At 47.0% G+C, this 16,602-nt stretch overlaps 1 pseudogene; it reads right to left on the bottom strand.

Moving 5' to 3' along the window:
* The window catches only part of LOC115083663, a 167,374-nt pseudogene extending 158,042 nt beyond the window's left edge, over positions 1 to 9,332 (bottom strand).
* Positions 9,333 to 16,602: the final 7,270 nt, after the last annotated feature.

Raw genomic sequence — 16,602 nt, 5'->3', positions numbered from 1 at the left:
ACATTTCATGAATAATAACATATATTATGTTTGAATATGTACAGTGTTCTAATTGCATATTGTAGTGTAATTATTATTGATGTTAATTGACAAAAATGTGCGTCTCTATGATCGTATAGATCTGTATTGACGTTTTACTCTGTTAACAGTCTTGATTTCTTTTTGAGGAAAGTCGGTATATAAAGATTTGTAAATAAATAAATAAATAAATAATTATGGAAAATTCTGAAAAAAAAAAGAAGGGACCATTCTAAACTTCAAACAGGTTAATGTGCTTCTCACTGATGGGACAGTCCCTGCTGACGTCAAAAGTAGTATCCGACCTGACAGAGAACTGCTCATAGACTTGCCCTGTTGAAGCCGCGGACCTGATGGAACCTCTCATTTATTTATTTATTTAAAAACTTTTCTATACCTTCGCTAAGTTATATATGTACGCAGCCAGAACCTTAACCAGTACCAACCGAAGAGATCATATTACACCCACTCTCCGAAACCTACACTGGTTACCAGTCTACCACAGAGTCCTTCACAAATCTCTCACCCTGATACACAAGTCCATTCATAACTTTTTTCATCTTGACCTTGAATTTCCCCTCAAACTCCATACATCCAACAGACCGGTTAGAGAAATCCACAAAGGAGAGTTACAATCCCCTCCAACCAAAGCCATTCGCCTAGTCTCGACCAGGGTCCGAGCTTTTTCTTTAGCAGGTCCAAACATCTGGAATAGCCTTCCCGCAGAACTCAGGTTGGAACCATGCCTACTAACTTTCAAAAAAAAACTTAAGACTTGGCTGTTCCGACTAGCCTTCTCGGATCCATCAGACACACAATAATCTATCAACCTACTCACGAGCCATGGAACCATGCCTCTCCGTGAGATGCCTCTTATCCAATACCTCCGCAATTTAACTATCTTGCTCGAACCGAGCTCATTATGACTTTTGAGTTTTAAGTTACTGCCCTGCTCGGGCCTTTTACTCTATTTACTTCCAAGCTGTAAAGCCTCCAAGTTTATAGTCCTTGTTCAATGTAATTTTTTCTGCTCTCTTTCTGATTATAATTTACTGTTCCGTTTTTTGTTACAAGTTTCTCTATCCCTCGTTCGATGTAAACCGATCTGATATGGTATTCAACCATGAAGCTCGGTATAGAAAAATGTGAAATAAATAAATAAATAAATATACCATCGCAACGGTTTACAAACAGGCACATAGATGTGGGTACTTGGACGAAGACTGGGGCGAAGACGTGGGTACTTGGACGAGAAGTCAGGAGTGAGGATACTTGGACGAAGACAAGGATCAAGGTTCTGAAGACATGGAGTCAGGAGCGAGGTTCTGAAAACACGGAGTCAGGATCAAGAGCTGGGTTCAGACTGATGCAGCGCGCCCTACACAGCCCACCCGCGGGGCTGGTCGCGGATGAACCTGGAACCGACGTAGACTCTAGACGAGATAGTGGAATAACTGAGAAGAGCATGTTGCAGAAACTGTACAGCCCCTACACCGGGGCGCGCCCTACACAGCCGCCAGTGGCTGGTCGCAGACCACGCTGGTACGGTACAGATTCTGGCAGAGTCTTTAGCATGGATGGAGCAGGCACAAGGAACTCCATAGACCAGAGACAAGGATTCAAGCGGAAGTCTCCCGGAGGCTTGTGCTGCGGTAGTGAGGAAGGCAATGTGCCACGAGACGTCCTACTCAGCCCACCCATGGGGCTGGTGGCGGACCACAACATGGCATGCCAGGAAAGGTGGCGACGAGGAACCAGGGGGTTCAGGACATCTGGACTGGATCATGGACATCAGGAATGGAAGACGGACATCTGGACTGGAACACGGATTTCAGGAACTGGAAGAACGGACATCAAGACAAACCGTGGACTTTAGGAGCGGAAGATGGACATTGAGACTGGAACATGGACATCAGGACAAGACAAGGAGCTCCCACGAAGAACAAGGAACACAAGACCTTGAAGAAGCGATGGAACAGCGAAGACTCCTGGAGCGAAGGACAGGAAGATCCCAGGAGTGTCTAATCCTTACGAAGGCAAAGCTGGACTGTCAAAGGGCCCCTTTTATACGGCTGAAGAGGACCTCGCCCGGGGAGGAGCTTGCAGGGGGCCACACCTGGCTGGCCCCATAAGAATGGAGGAGAGGTGCTCGCCCCCGCCTAGGAAGAAGCTGGAGAAGAGCAGAACGTCTGTGGCGGCGTCCCCAGCCACGTGAAAGGCCCAGCGAGCAAGGCAGGCAGTGGGAGCAGCCCTGCCGTGAAGCTGGAGGAAAGGCAGGCTGCAGGAGCGGCTCCATGCTGCGAAGAGGAAGCAGGAGGAGCAGGACGGCTGCAGGCACAGGCAGGGACGGCTTCCCTGCCTGGTAAGGACCCCGGGCAGCAGCAAGGACAGCTTCCTACCATCCGAGGACCACTGGAGCGGCGATCCCAGCCGTAAGGGAGAGAACAGAAGTTGCTGTCTGAGTTCAATTCCCTGTTATCTCTTGCCGTTGACATAGAAAGCAATGTTGGAGTTACATCACAAGTATAAGGCTTATCGGTTAAGGGTAGTAACAGCCAGTTCAACAAGTTACCCCCAGGCTTGTTTCCCAGACCGTAAAACTCATGTCCTTGTTGGTTGCTGTCCCCTTTTCCTCTTGCTGTTAAAGCAGAGAGCAATAATGAGTTGCATCAACAGTATGAAGGCTTGTTGGTTAAGGGTAGTAACCACCACACCAGCAAGTTACCCCTGAATGGCGTCCATAAAAGGGGAAAAACAAGAGGCTTTATGCAAGGAAGACAAAATAGGATTCTTCTTCACCTCAGACATGGAATCTGCACCAAGAACACTCGGCATCTTTAATGTCTGGGAAATCAGGGTCGGCAGTTCATCTCTATGAAACAAACTTGTGCGTACAAAAGTCGCTTCCAGAACTGGGCGCACAGCACGTGTGCAGAGCCAGATGCACTAGAAGCACCAACGTTCCACTAGAGGGCAGTAAAGCAGCGCAAAGAGCGGCAAAAATGCAGCCGCGGCCTTCCATGCGGAGCGCAAGAAACAAGCCTTGCTGCAGGGCCTAGCCCACCGGTGCCGCTCAACCTGCCAAGTTCCCCTAACACCAATGGGAGCGGGAACAAACGCCAGAATGCCGCACCAAGCATGGAGACCTGAGAAAGTCCTGCAGACTTCTGTAATCTCTCTGTGTTCACTACATTTTTTAGTATTTTTATTTTTTTTTAAACTTACCTGAGCTCAGCCCTTACCGGCTGAGTACAGAGCACCACCGCTTTCGGCCTCCTGCACCCGCTGACTTTAAGCTGTACAATTGTTTAGCCTCAGCCTTACTGTTCCTTATTCCATAGGCTTTCAATTCCCTAATTATCTTTATTTTTAGATTAGACTGCTTGCTGTGGCTAAACCTTCAGGGGGAGGCTTCTCTCCTGGATCCCTTTTCTGTAATATGTCTCAGGAATCGCACAGGAAGACTTTTTCTTTTTAGAATTGTACAGATAATTCATCTTTTATTAGTATTGAATCATAACAGCAAGCATTCATTTCATTATATGTAAATAGGTTATAAGTATTTTATAAAATGTTCCAGTATAACTGTAAGAATGGTCGTCTTCCTGGGGAGAAGGGTACAATGCAATGTACATGCTGAGAGAGTGCAGGCCTTCTCCAAATATCCAGTGCTCCAACCACCCCTTATATACAGGTTTTTCTCTCTGTCTGACCTCAAGCCCTCTGCATGCAGTCAGCAGTCATCCTTCTGCCAGCCCGGACACACATTTTCCTTCATTCTACAAATAGCTTAACTTCTCCCATCTGTTTCCCCTTTGGTGCTCTCATGCACAGTTCCCACAGATAAAACAAAACTTTGGGTTCACGGTGATTCACAGGCACATGCATACGTCTTCTGCCAGATACCAAGTTTCCCTGAGTTGCTGCAGTGGAGCAAGAACAGTACAAGTTTCCACAGTTTCACAGCCCCTAGGCCTCAAAAGGTCACAGGTTGTTGCAAAACTGTTACAAGGGTCAGGTCTTGTCTCTACATTTCCCTCTTGAGGAATTCCAGAATTAGGAATTCCTCACTATTAGGGAAAAATGAAAGAGCAATGGGTGCACTGGTAGGCAGGGCTCTTCAGCAGTGATTATAGATTATTCAGTGGGGATCCAGGAAACCCCCCCACCACTTTTCTTCTCCTGGTGCTGCTGGTTTTTCTCCCTTGCTACCTGCTCCATTGATGGCGCCGTGGCTGCAGTGATTGTCCCCGTGCTGTGAGTGTCCTTGCCCCTCCTTTGCTGCCTTTAGCTCCTCCTCCCGCTCCAGGTGATGTCATTATTTCACGCATGTGCAGATGAGACGTAATGATTCCCGGAGCCCTAGTAATCTTATAATATATTGAGAAAATAAAATAGGTTTCCCAATCTTACTTGTGTCTGTAGAAATTATTTTTCTTTTACTGGTTGAGGAAAAGGGACCTCAGGTATCAGCACAGGGAGGAGATCTCAGGGATGGGAGGGAGAGGGAAAGAGTATGAGAAGACCAGGGATGGGGTGAGAATAAGGAGAGAGGATTAAGGACAGGAGATTAGAAAGTTTGAAAAGGAGGGGGAGGTTTGGAAATCTAGGATGGGGGAAGAGGAGGAAGGAGAAGAGGAGAGGATGGAGTAAGAGGGATTTCAGAGATGAGGATCTGGGATCAGGAGCAGGGGAGAGTAGGAAGGAGAGAAGAGGAGGTTCCATTACCTGCAGACAGAATCTGAGATCCAGGGAGGGAGATCCAAATTGCTATTGCTGTAGTGGGGAGTGGGAGAGTGGCCCAGAAAAGAGGAGGAGATACTCCATGCCGCAGGAGACGGAGGGCTCTGGGGATACACCGGGCTGCTTCATTCTTACAGCATCAGAGATAAGCTGCCAATTTCTTATCAGGGGGTTCACCCCAGCTCTGTCTGCCTCAATCTCGCCCTTCCTGTTCCCTATACAAGAGAGGGGGAAATCCAGGGCTGTGTGCACATTTACTGTGTGGCGTTCACCCAGTGATGTTTAGTAAAACATCCTCTGTGTATACTAGAAATGCAGATAATGCAATACTTACCTAGACCTAGAGAGCTCAGGGCCTCATAATTCTCCTTCATCACCTCCCTGTAAAGCTCCTTCTGCTCTTCATCTAAATACCCCCACTCCTCCTGAGAGAAAGAGACAGCGATGTCCTCAAACGTCACTGGCACCTGAAACACAAACCAGAAACATTCAGAGACACGTGGAGGGGCTCAGCTGGCTTTAATCCCATAACATTTTATCATGGAAGAGGGGACACCAGGACCCCTCATCCCCAGGAACTGCCAGACCTGTTCCCCTGGACTCAGTTTGCTTTCGGGGCCTCAGGGTTTACAAGTCTAATCCCAGAGACAGAGAATATCAATCGTCTGTGCCTGGCACCAAAACACTCCTCCCCTCTCTTATCACCTCATAATAACATGTCATACTGGGTCAGACCAAGGGTCAGACCAAGCCCAGCATCCTGTCTCCAACAGTGGCCAATCCAGGCCATAAGAACCTGGCAAGTACCCAAAAACTAAGTCTATTCCATGTTACTGTTGCTAATAATAGCAGTGGCTATTTTCTAAGTCAACTTAATAGCAGGTAAAGGACTTCTCCTCCAAAAACTTATCCAATCCTTTTTTGAACACAGCTACACTAACTGCACTAACCACATCCTCTGGTAACAAATTCCAGAGTTTAATTGTGCATTGAGTGAAAAAGAACTTTCTCCGATTAGTTTTAAATGTGCTACTTGCTAACTTCATGGAATGCCCCTTAGTCTTTCTAATACCTGAAAGAGTAAATAATCGATTCACATCTACCCATTCCAGACCTCTCATGATTTTAAACACCTCTATCATATCCCCCCTCAGTCGTCTCTTCTCAAAGCTGAAAAGTCCTAACCTCTTTAGTCTTTCCTCATAGGGGAGCTGTTCCATTCCCCTTATCATTTTGGTTGCCCTTCTCTTTACCTTCTTCATCGCAATTATAACTTTTTTGAGATGCAGTGACCAGAATTGTACACAGTATTCAAGGTGCGGTCTCACCATGGAGTGATACAGAGGCATTATGACATTTTCCGTTTTGTTCACCATTCCCTTCCTAATAATTCCTAACATTCTGTTTGCTTTTTTGACTGCTGCAGTACATTGAACCGACGATTTCAATGTGTTATCCACTTTGACGCCTAGATCTCTTTCTTGGCTTGTAACAACTAATATGGAACCTAACATTGTGTAACTATAGCATGGGTTATTTTTCCCTATATGCATCACCTTGCACTTATCCACATTAAATCTCATCTGACATTTTGATGCCCAATTTTCCAGTCTCACAAGGTCTTCCTGCAATTTATCACAATCTGCTTGTGATTTAACTACTCTGAACAATTTTGTGTCATCTGCAAATTTGATTATCTCACTCGTCGTATTTCTTTCCAGATCATTTATAAATATATTGAACAGTAAGGGTCCCAATACAGATCCCTGAGGCACTCCACTGCCCACTCCCTTCCACTGAGAAAATTGTCCATTTAATCCTACTCTCTGTTTCCTGTCTTTTAGACAGTTTGCAATCCACGAAAGGACATCGCCACCTATCCAATGACTTTTTACTTTTCCTAGAAGCCTCTCATGAGGAACTTTGTCAAACGCCTTCTGAAAATCCAAGTATATTACATCTACCGGTTCACCTTTATCCACATGTTTATTAGCTCCTTCAAAAAAGTGAAGCAGATTTGTGAGGCAAGACTTGCCTTGGGTAAAGCCATGCTGACTTTGTTCCATTAAACCATGTCTTTCTATATGTTCTGTGATTTTGATATTTAAAACACTTTCCATTATTTTTCCTGGCACTGAAGTCAGGCTAACTAGTCTGTAGTTTCCCGGATCACCCCTGGAGCCCTTTTTAAATATTGGGGTTACATTAGCTAACCTCCAGTCTTCAGGTACAATGGATGATTTTAATGATAAGTTGCAAATTTTTACTAATAGGTCTGAAATTTCATTTTTTAGTTCCTTCAGAACTCTGGGGTGTATACCATCCAGTCCAGGTGATTTACTACTCTTCAGTTTGTCAATCAGGTCTACCACATCTTCTAGGTTCACCGTGATTTGATTCAGTACATCTGAATCATTACCATTGAAAACCTTCTCCATTACGGGTACTTCCCCAACATCCTCTTCAGTAAACACCGAAGCAAAGAAATCATTTAATCTTTCCGCGATGGCCTTATCTTCTCTAAGTGCCCCTTTAACCCCTCGTCATCTAACGGTCCAACTGACTCTCTCACAGGCTTTCTGCTGCGGATATATTTAAAAAAGTTTTTACTGTGAGTTTTTGTCTCCATGGCCAACATGTTTTCAAATTCTCTCTTAGCCTGTCTTATCAATGTCTTTCATTTAACTTGCCAATGTTTATGCTTTATCCTATTTTCTTCTGTTGGATCCTTCTTCCAATTTTTGAATGAAGATCTTTTGGCTAAAATAGCTTCTTTCACCTCCCCTTTTAACCATGCTGGTAATCGTTTTGCCTTCTTTCCACCTTTCTTAATGTGTGGAATACATCTGGACTGTGCTTCTAGAATGGTATTTTTTAACAATGATCACGCCTCTTGCACATTTTTTTACTTTTGTAGCTGCTCCTTTCAGTTTTTTTCTAACAATTTTTCTCATTTTATCAAAGTTTCCCTTTTGAAAGTTTAGCACGAGAGCCGTGGATTTGCACACTGTTCCTCTTCCAGTCATTAATTCAAATTTGATCATATTATGATCACTATTGCCAAACGGCCCCACCACCGTTACCTCTCTCACCAAGTCCTGTGCTCCACTGAGAGTTAGATCTAAAATTGCTCCCTCTCTCGTCAGTTCCTGAACCAATTGCTCCATAAAGCTATCATTTATTCCATCCAGGAACGTTATCTCTCTAGCGTGACCCAGTACATTTACCCAGTCAATATCGGGGTAATTGAAGTCTCCCATTATTACCCACTACCAATTTGGTTAGCTTCCCTAACTCCTCTTAGCATTTCACTGTCCGTCTCACCATCTTGACCAGGTGGATGGTAGTATACCCCTATCACTATAGTCTGCTCTGCTCCCTAATCCAGCCCCTCCCCTTCTGTTCCACCTCCAGCTGAAGCTTAGATCAGGGCTTCTCAAACCTGTCCTGGGGACCCCATAGGCCCTTGGGTTTTCAGGATATCCACATTGACTGTGCATGAGGGTCATTTGCATATTATGGAGTCTCAGTGTATGCAAATTTATCTCATGCATACTCAAATGTGCACATCCTGAAAACCTGACTGGCTGTGGGGATCCTCAGGACAGGTTTAGGAAGCGCTGGCCTATAGGGCTCATGGTATCCTGTAGAGCAGGTGGCTCAACCCTGGTCCTCGAGAGCCACAAGCATGGGAGCCACGATGAATATGCATGAGAGAGATTTGTGTGGCAGACCCTTTGTTCTGTTCCCATGAAGGTCTGCGTGTCAGGTGTCAGCGAGCTAGTGCAGGATGCATTCAGACACCACCCCTCCTCCTGGCCAGCCCATTTATAACTGGATATAACCGCGCCCATGCCACAGCTTTGGGAGACAGTCCTCTGAGTTTAGGACAGAGTTCAGTGGGAAAGAGAGTTAAGCTTTTTGTTCTTTTACAGGCCCAGCGCGCCCTGTTTGCTGGTCCTGCTCTCTGCCCAGCCCAGGGAGGGAGAATGGATTCAAGCAGCAACCGAGGAGGGCCCTGACGTTTCCAGTCTGGGAAAGGGATCAGCGCGGGGGGAACCTGCAGCCTGCGGCAGATCCTACCCTAAGCTTGCGGGGCAGACTGCAGGCTCCTTCTCTGCTCTCATTTCTGGGCTTAAGCCTTCCAGTTCTCTGCTGCTGGAAAGAGTTCATTGCTGTGAAAGCTGAAAGCTGGCGAGCTGATGGGATCCTCTGCCCTGCTCTGCTCAGGCTGCTGGGAGAAGCTTTCAGATGAACCTACAGACACCGCATCCTCCTAAGCCCAGCGATATATAGGGGGGATTTTCAGAAGCAGAGGACGGGAAGGCTGCATTGCATCCCCTGCCCCCTCCTACCTGCTGAGCAGAAAGCCCTGCAGCCATTCTCCTGCCCCTTCTCCAGAGCAGGATTTCCAGCCCCCGGCTCCCTCCCTGCACGGTCCCTGGGGTGGGGGCAGATTTGGGCTTTGCTGGGTGCCCACGATCAGCTTCTCTCTTAACGGCCACAAAAGGAAACAAAAAGGAGGAAGGAAGAAAAGGAGAGAGGAGCAGCGCAGGGAGAAGTGTAAGAGAGAGGGAGGGAGGGATCCTGGGGTTGAGCGGCCTCTGACTGCTGCCCTCTGCCTCCCCCGCCCAGCACTGACAGCAGGAGCTGAGGCTGCACACGAGGCTGCAGGATTCAGGATCAGCTGGGACTGCGCTCTCAGGAATATTGGGACTGGCAGACTGGGAGCTCAGATTCACACATTGTCTGATTTATAGAAATAACAGAGAAGCATAGAAACCTGACAGCAGGAAAAGGCTCCACAGCCTATGGCGTCTGCCCACCCACACCAACTATTCAGCTTTACAGTCCCTCCCACTCCCTCAGAAATCATCTAGGTGTATCCCATGCTTTCCTGAATTCAGATCCTGTCCTCATTCCCACCACCTGCACAGGGAGGCTGCTCCAGGCATCCGCTCCCTTCTCTGTAAAGAAATATTTGATTACTCCTGTGGGGGGCTGCAAATGTCCTAACGCGGGGGAAGGTGCATGCAGTCACTGGTGGACCCAATCCCACCGGTGGCCGAAAAACAGAGAGAGAGAGGCTGTGCAGCCAGCAGTGGATCTCATCTATATGTGTGTGTGTGTGTGTCTGTGTGTATGAGAGAGAGAATGAATGCTTACCTGGGGGTCTGTGTGTTTGTGTGTGTGTGTGAGAGAGAGAGAATGAATGCTTACCTGGGGGTCTGTGTGTTTGTGTGTGTGTGAGAGAGAGAGAGAATGAGCTCCTGCTTGGGAGTCTATTTGTGTTTGTAAGAGAGAATGAGTGGCTGCCTGGGGGTCTGTGAAAGAATGAATCCCTGCCTGGGGCTCTGTCTGTGTGTTTGTGAGAGAATGAGTGCCTGCCTGGGGGTTGATCTGTGTGTGTGTGTGAGAGAGAATGAGTGCCTGCCTGGGGGTTGATCTGTGTGTGTGTGTGTGTGTGTGTGTGTGTGTGTGTGTGTGTGAGAGAGAGAGAGAGAGAGAATGAGTGCCTGCCTGGAGGTTGATCTGTGTGTGTGTGAGAGAGAGAGAGAGAATGAGTGCCTGCCTGAGGATTGATCTGTGTGTGTGTGAGAGAGAGAGAGAGAGAGAGAGAATGAGTGCCTGCCTGGGGGTCTGTGAGGGAATGACTGCCTGCCTGGGGCTCTGTCTGTGTGTTTGTGAGAGAATGAGTGCCTGCCTGGGGGTTCATCTGTGTGTGTGTGTGTGAGAGAGAATGAGTGCCTGCCTGGGGGTTGATCTGTGTGTGTGTGTGTGTCTGAGAGAGAGAGAGAGAGAGAGAATGAGTGCCTGCCTGGAGGTTGATCTGTGTGTGTGTGTGAGAGAGAATGAGTGCCTGCCTGGGGGTTGATCTGTGTGTGTGTGTGTGTCTGAGAGAGAGAGAGAGAGAGAGAGAATGAGTGCCTGCCTGGGGGTTGATCTGTGTGTGTGTGTGTGTGTGAGAGAGAGAATGAGTGTCTGCCTGGGGGTTGATCTCTGTGTGTGTGTGAGAGAGAGAATGGGTGCCTGCCTGGGGATTGATCTGTGTGTGTCTGTCTGTGTGTGTGTGTGTGAGAGAGAATGAGTGCCTGCTGGGGGTTGATCTGTGTGTGTGTGTGTGAGAGAGAATGAGTGCCTGCCTGGGGATTGATCTGTGTGTGTATGAGAGAGAATGAGTGCCTGCCTGGGGGTTGATCTGTGTGTGTGTGTGAGAGAGAATGGGTGCCTGCCTGGGGATTGATCTGTGTGTGTGTGTGTGTGTGTGTGTGTGTGAGAGAATGAGTATCTGCCTGGGGGTTGATCTGTGTGTGTGTGTGTGTGTGAGAGAGAGACAGAATGAGTGCCTGCCTGGGGGTTGATCTGTGTGTGTGTGTGAGAGAGAATGGGTGCCTGCCTGGGGATTGATCTGTGTGTGTGTGTGTGTGTGTGTGAGAGAGAGAGAATGGGTGCCTGCCTGGGGATGTGTGTGTGTGTGTGTGTGTGTGTGTGTGTGAGAGAGAGAGAGAGAATGGGTGCCTGCCTGGGGATTGATCTGTGTGTGTGTGTGTGAGAGAGAATGAGTGCCTGCCTGAGAGTCTGTCTGTGTGTGTGAGAGAGAATGAATGCCTGCCTGGGGGTCTGTGAGAGAATGAGTGTCTGCCTGAGGGTCTGTCTGTGTGTGTGAGAGAGAATGGGTGCCTGCCTGGGGTTGATCTGTGTGTGACCTCCTACAATGAGTCAATAGTGCAGTTTATAAATTTTATAATTAAAAATAAATAAAACTAGAATATTTCTCTGTATGGCTCACCATATAAAAAAAAAATTTGGATTCTGGTGTCATCTCAGTAACAGCAACACAAACTCCCTCTACTACCAGGAGCATTGTAGAATACAAAACCTGAAAAAAACAGAAAACACTCAGCACATGCGTAGCAAACCTGCAATAGCACAGCAGCAGTGACTCTGAGAAGTCTAAGATCAATAGCCCTAGCAATGAAAAGGCAGCAGTGCAGCCCAATGCATGTCCTAGTGAGAAAACACTCAAGTGAGACTGACACAAGTGCCTCCATACCTCAGTCACACACCCAGAGCTGCCTTCACTAAGTTCAGAATAAAAGACCACAAGTTACAGTCGTCCTGTGCTGCCAAACCGGAGAGCTAGAAACAGAAAAACCTTTCCTCCTACACTAAGCAAAGCACAAAAATAGAAGCCGTTCAGCTACTGTAAGGGAAACTGCAGAATCAGCTAAGTACAGCATGTTTGCAGCACTGACATGCGGCCCAGAGAAGGGATGACCATCCTTGAGTCTGGAATGCATTGTTTAGACTGGGACTGCTGGCACAGGCCTGATTCTAGGATAGTGAGTAATCCTGTCCCACATACACACAGTTTAGTTTGACACGCACACTTGTTTACAAAGCCCTATAAAGTTCAGGGTCCTGCGGTGGGAACTTGGAGCCTCACCTGTGCACTGACGAGTGGCGCAGGATCTTTCCCGTTGAAGCTATGTGCTCCTGTTTTTCGGTCACACCGGGGTTCCCCGACCTGATGAGTGGCAGGATGCTGATTTGGTATGTATTATAGTCACGGGAAATGAAGTATGTGTGCTGTAAATAAAGCTATATTTTCATTACTATATATCTCCTATCTTGTATCATAGTGTGTGTGTGTGTTTAGTATTGTGCAGGTCTGCCTACCTCCCATTCGGGCATACTTCTTACATTTGGCGATGAGGGTGGGATGTCCTTCATTAAGAGGAAAAATGAAAGTAGGATTAAATGGACAATTTTCTCAGTGGAAGGGAGTGGACAGTGGAGTGCCTCAGGGATCTGTATTGGGACCCTTACTTTTCAATATATTTATAAATGATCTGGAAAGAAATACGACGAGTGAGATAATCAGATTTGCAGATGACACAAAATTGTTCAGAGTAGTTAAATCACAAGCAGATTGTGATAAATTGCAGGAAGACCTTGTGAGACTGGAAAATTGGGCATCAAAATGGCAGATGAAATTTAATGTGGATAAGTGCAAGGTGATGCATATAGGGAAAAATAACCCATGCTATAGGTACACCATGTTAGGTTCCATATTAGGTGCTACCACCCAAGAAAGAGATCTAGGTGTTATAGTGGATAACACATTGAAATTGTCGGTGCAGTGTGCTGCGGCAGTCAAAAAAGCAAATAGAATGTTGGGAATTATTAGAAAGGGAATGGTGAATAAAAAGGAAAATGTCATGATGCCTCTGTATCGCTCCTTGGTGAGACCGCACCTTGAATACCGTGTACAATTCTGGTCACTGCATCTCAAAAAAGATATAATTGTGATGGAGAAGGTACAGAGAAGGGCAACCAAAATGATAAAGGGAATGGAACAACTCTCCTATGAGGAAAGACTAAAGAGGTTAGGACTTTTCAGCTTGGAGAAGAGACGACTGAGGGGGGATCTGATAGAGGTGTTTAAAATCATGAGAGGTCTAGAACGGGTAGATGTGAATCGGTTATTTACTCTTTCGGATAGTAGAAAGACTAGGGGGCACTCCATAAACATGGGGAACATTTAAAACTAATCGGAGAAAGTTCTTTTTTACTCAGCGCACAATTAAACTCTGGAACTTATTGCCAGAGGATGTGGTTAGTGCAGTTAGTATAGCTGTGCTTAAAAAAGGATTGGATAATTTCTTGGAGAAGTCCATTACCTGTTATTAAGTTCACTTAGAAAATAGCCACTGCCATTAGCAACAGTAACATGGAATAGACTTAGTTTTTGGGTACTTGCCAGGTTCTTATGGCCTGGATTGGCCACTGTTGGAAACAGGATGCTGGGCTTGATGGACCCTTGGTCTGACCCAGTATGGCATTTTCTTATGTTCTTAAAATTCCTGTACTTATTCTCCTCTTTACCAGTTGTATATTCCCTCACACATACTCCGCAGTTGGCAGAAAAAGATCTTTGACTGTATTTGGAGGAGACGGCCTCCTAGGGTGGCTAGAGCCGTGCTATACCAACCAAAAATTCTGGGCGGGATGGCGGTACCAAATCTATCTTGGTATTATAGTGCGTCTCAATTGAGAGCAATCTTAGATTTTCATCGCCGGGCAGCCCCTAAACAATGGGCGCACATTGAGCAAACAATAGTAGGTCCTATGAAATTAACTGCTTTATTATGGCAACCGCGCAATACCTGGCAACCGATGTAAAATATCCCGTGGTCCCTAGGAATCACACTAAATGTTTGGGCACATAATAAACGGACATTGGTTGGCCCATATGATTATTTTTATCAATCCTCTTTATTCAATAATGTGCATTTATCTACTGGATATCAAACAAAATGTATGCAAATCTGGAGGGAAAAGGGCATAACCACTGTAGGCAATTTACTCCATCAAGGCCTGCTTTTATCTCGAGACCAATTATTTGATTTACAACATTTAGACTCCCGAGACTTCTTGGTCCATGAGCGAGCCTCTCACTTTGTACAATGCATTCAATGTTCCAACTCTCCAGGACCGGGCAGGACGATGCCGGACTCTTACCTCCTTCACAGTGATGCAATAAAGGGGACAATCTCCAAACTTTACCAACTAGTTATGCCGACCCCTCTGTTACCGCGCAAACACAGGCTCCAATGGGACACTGACCTAGGCACTCAAGTGAGCACGAAAGACTGGGGGGAAATAATCTCTTTGGTCAGGCATTCCATGAAGTTAGCAAGTAGCACATTTAAGACTAATTGGAAAAAATTCTTTTTCACTCAACGCACAATTAAGCTCTGGGATTTGTTGCCATAGGATGTGGTTAGTGCAGTGACGTCAGGTGCGCCGTCTATGCGCTTTCATTGGCCAGAGCGCCCAAATCGACGGGTGCTCCGGCCAATGAAAGAACGCTTCGCTCCGCTCGTGTCAGAGAGGGCACAGAACAGTGGGCTCTCACCTCACGCCGAGCCAGGAGAACCAGGACCTGCGCGAGGGGGTGGGGGAACGCTGCAAGCCGCTTCACAATTTGGCCGAGTGAGGAAGGAAGGAAGGATTGGGGTGGATGGAGCCCTAGCTGTGACTGCAGGTGGAGAATGTGAATACAAGGGGGAATGGATATGGAAACTTGTGCCAGACTGGACAAGCTGCTTTAATTGGTGGCCACTGTACTGCTGTTGCCGAGCCAGGAGAACCGGGACCTGCGCGGGGGGGACCGCTGCGAGCCGCTTTCGCCGCTGGCTGCCCCCTCCGGAGGGGGGCAGAGAAGGGAAGGGGCTAAAAAGCAACAAAAGGTAAGTTGGCACATGTCGAGCCGCTTCGGGAGGAGGGGATTTTCGGTTTTTAGGTTTTCATGGGTTAAAGTTGGGATCCACTTCCTGGTGCCTGTCATTTGAAGTGACAGGTACCAGCGCACCCACTTTACTGTATAGGCGCTTAATACAGCGCCTATACAGTAAAATGGGTTGCGCGGGCCTAACGCTTCACAGACGCGGCTTGCATTTGCAAGCAATTTAAATAGGAGTATCGAGCGGTATGTGATTACAACAGTGCGAGCGGCAAACGAGGGTGCGCCCGGCCCTGCTGCACTCTAACACGGCCTTACTGTATCGACCTGAATGAGTGCAGAGCAGAACTCTCTCCACTTCCATCTCTCTCTACCCTGCCCAGCAGCCCCCAATCCTTCCCTCCTCCATCGCTCCATACCAGAGCTTTCCAAACTGTGTGTCGGGACACGTTAGTGTGTTGCCTGCAGTGTGCAGGTGTGTCGCGCAAGCCTGGTCAACTCTGCGAGTTTGGGCTTTTTTTTTTCTAGAGATTCACTTTTTTTTTTCAGTTTATGGGTTGCTTTTTATTGGGTGATTTTTGCTGTCAATCGCGTTTTTTGGGGGGGGGGCTTGGTGGGTGGAACGAGCCCAGCCATCCTTGCATTGGCTGCTGCTGCCGATGAGGCCTGGCCATGAAGAGTACTGACTGCAAGCAGCAGTGTCTGGTGATCATGGAAGGGAGTGAAGCACTTAACTGGCAACAATCAAAAAGACGAGGTACATGAGTGTGGGGGCCAGACATGTGCTGGGGGGAGAGAGATGAGTGAGTGGTGGGCAAACGTGCTGGGGGGACAGACATGTGCTTGAGGGGGAGAGATATGAGTGTGTGGGGTACAGACAATTTGTTTTATTATTGTTTCTCATAAATTATAACAATAACATGAATCTTGGAATATATATTTTTAATATAAATTTAAGGTTTTCATGAGATAGGTTGTGTCGTGAAACATTTTATTTATGTATATATTTAAGGAAACATACATAAATTGTTGAAATATGTTTCGTTCGTTTAACCTTTAACCTCTGGTTTACTAGTAGACTGAATTACCGTGTTGTGAAATTATGTTTGTCTAAAAAGTGTGTCACCAACATGAAAAGTTTGGAAAGCTCTGCTCCATACCCAGCAAGCCCAACCTCCTTTCCCCCACCCCTGACTCCCTATCTCACAAGGCCTTCCTGCGCAATACAATTCCCCCTCCTCCTGGCTCCCAGCCAGCAGAAAAGCCTTCAGTCCAATCCAGAGTCTCCCTCCCTCGTTATCAGCAACAGATGAGGGTAAGAAGCACTTAGGAGAGGAAGATGAGGAGGCAGCAGCAGCAGATCTACAGAGCAGGCACCTTTCTCCCTTATGCTCCTTCTTTCATATCCAGACCCTATGGGGGGAAGAGAGCATCAGCAGCCTCACTGCCAGGCCAGGCCGAGGAAGATAAAGTTGGTGTCCTGCCGGGCCCATATGAGCAGGAGGTGGTGATATCGTGCTCTGATCTGGGTGCAGGCGGAGGAAACAACCTCTCACTGGCCAGGAAGAGGAGAAGGAAGCAAGAGCAGCTTC

This window comes from Rhinatrema bivittatum, chromosome 2 (assembly GCF_901001135.1).
Source record: "Rhinatrema bivittatum chromosome 2, aRhiBiv1.1, whole genome shotgun sequence".
NCBI classification, from domain to species: domain Eukaryota; kingdom Metazoa; phylum Chordata; class Amphibia; order Gymnophiona; family Rhinatrematidae; genus Rhinatrema; species Rhinatrema bivittatum.
This window is presented reverse-complemented; position numbering and strand designations above follow the sequence as displayed.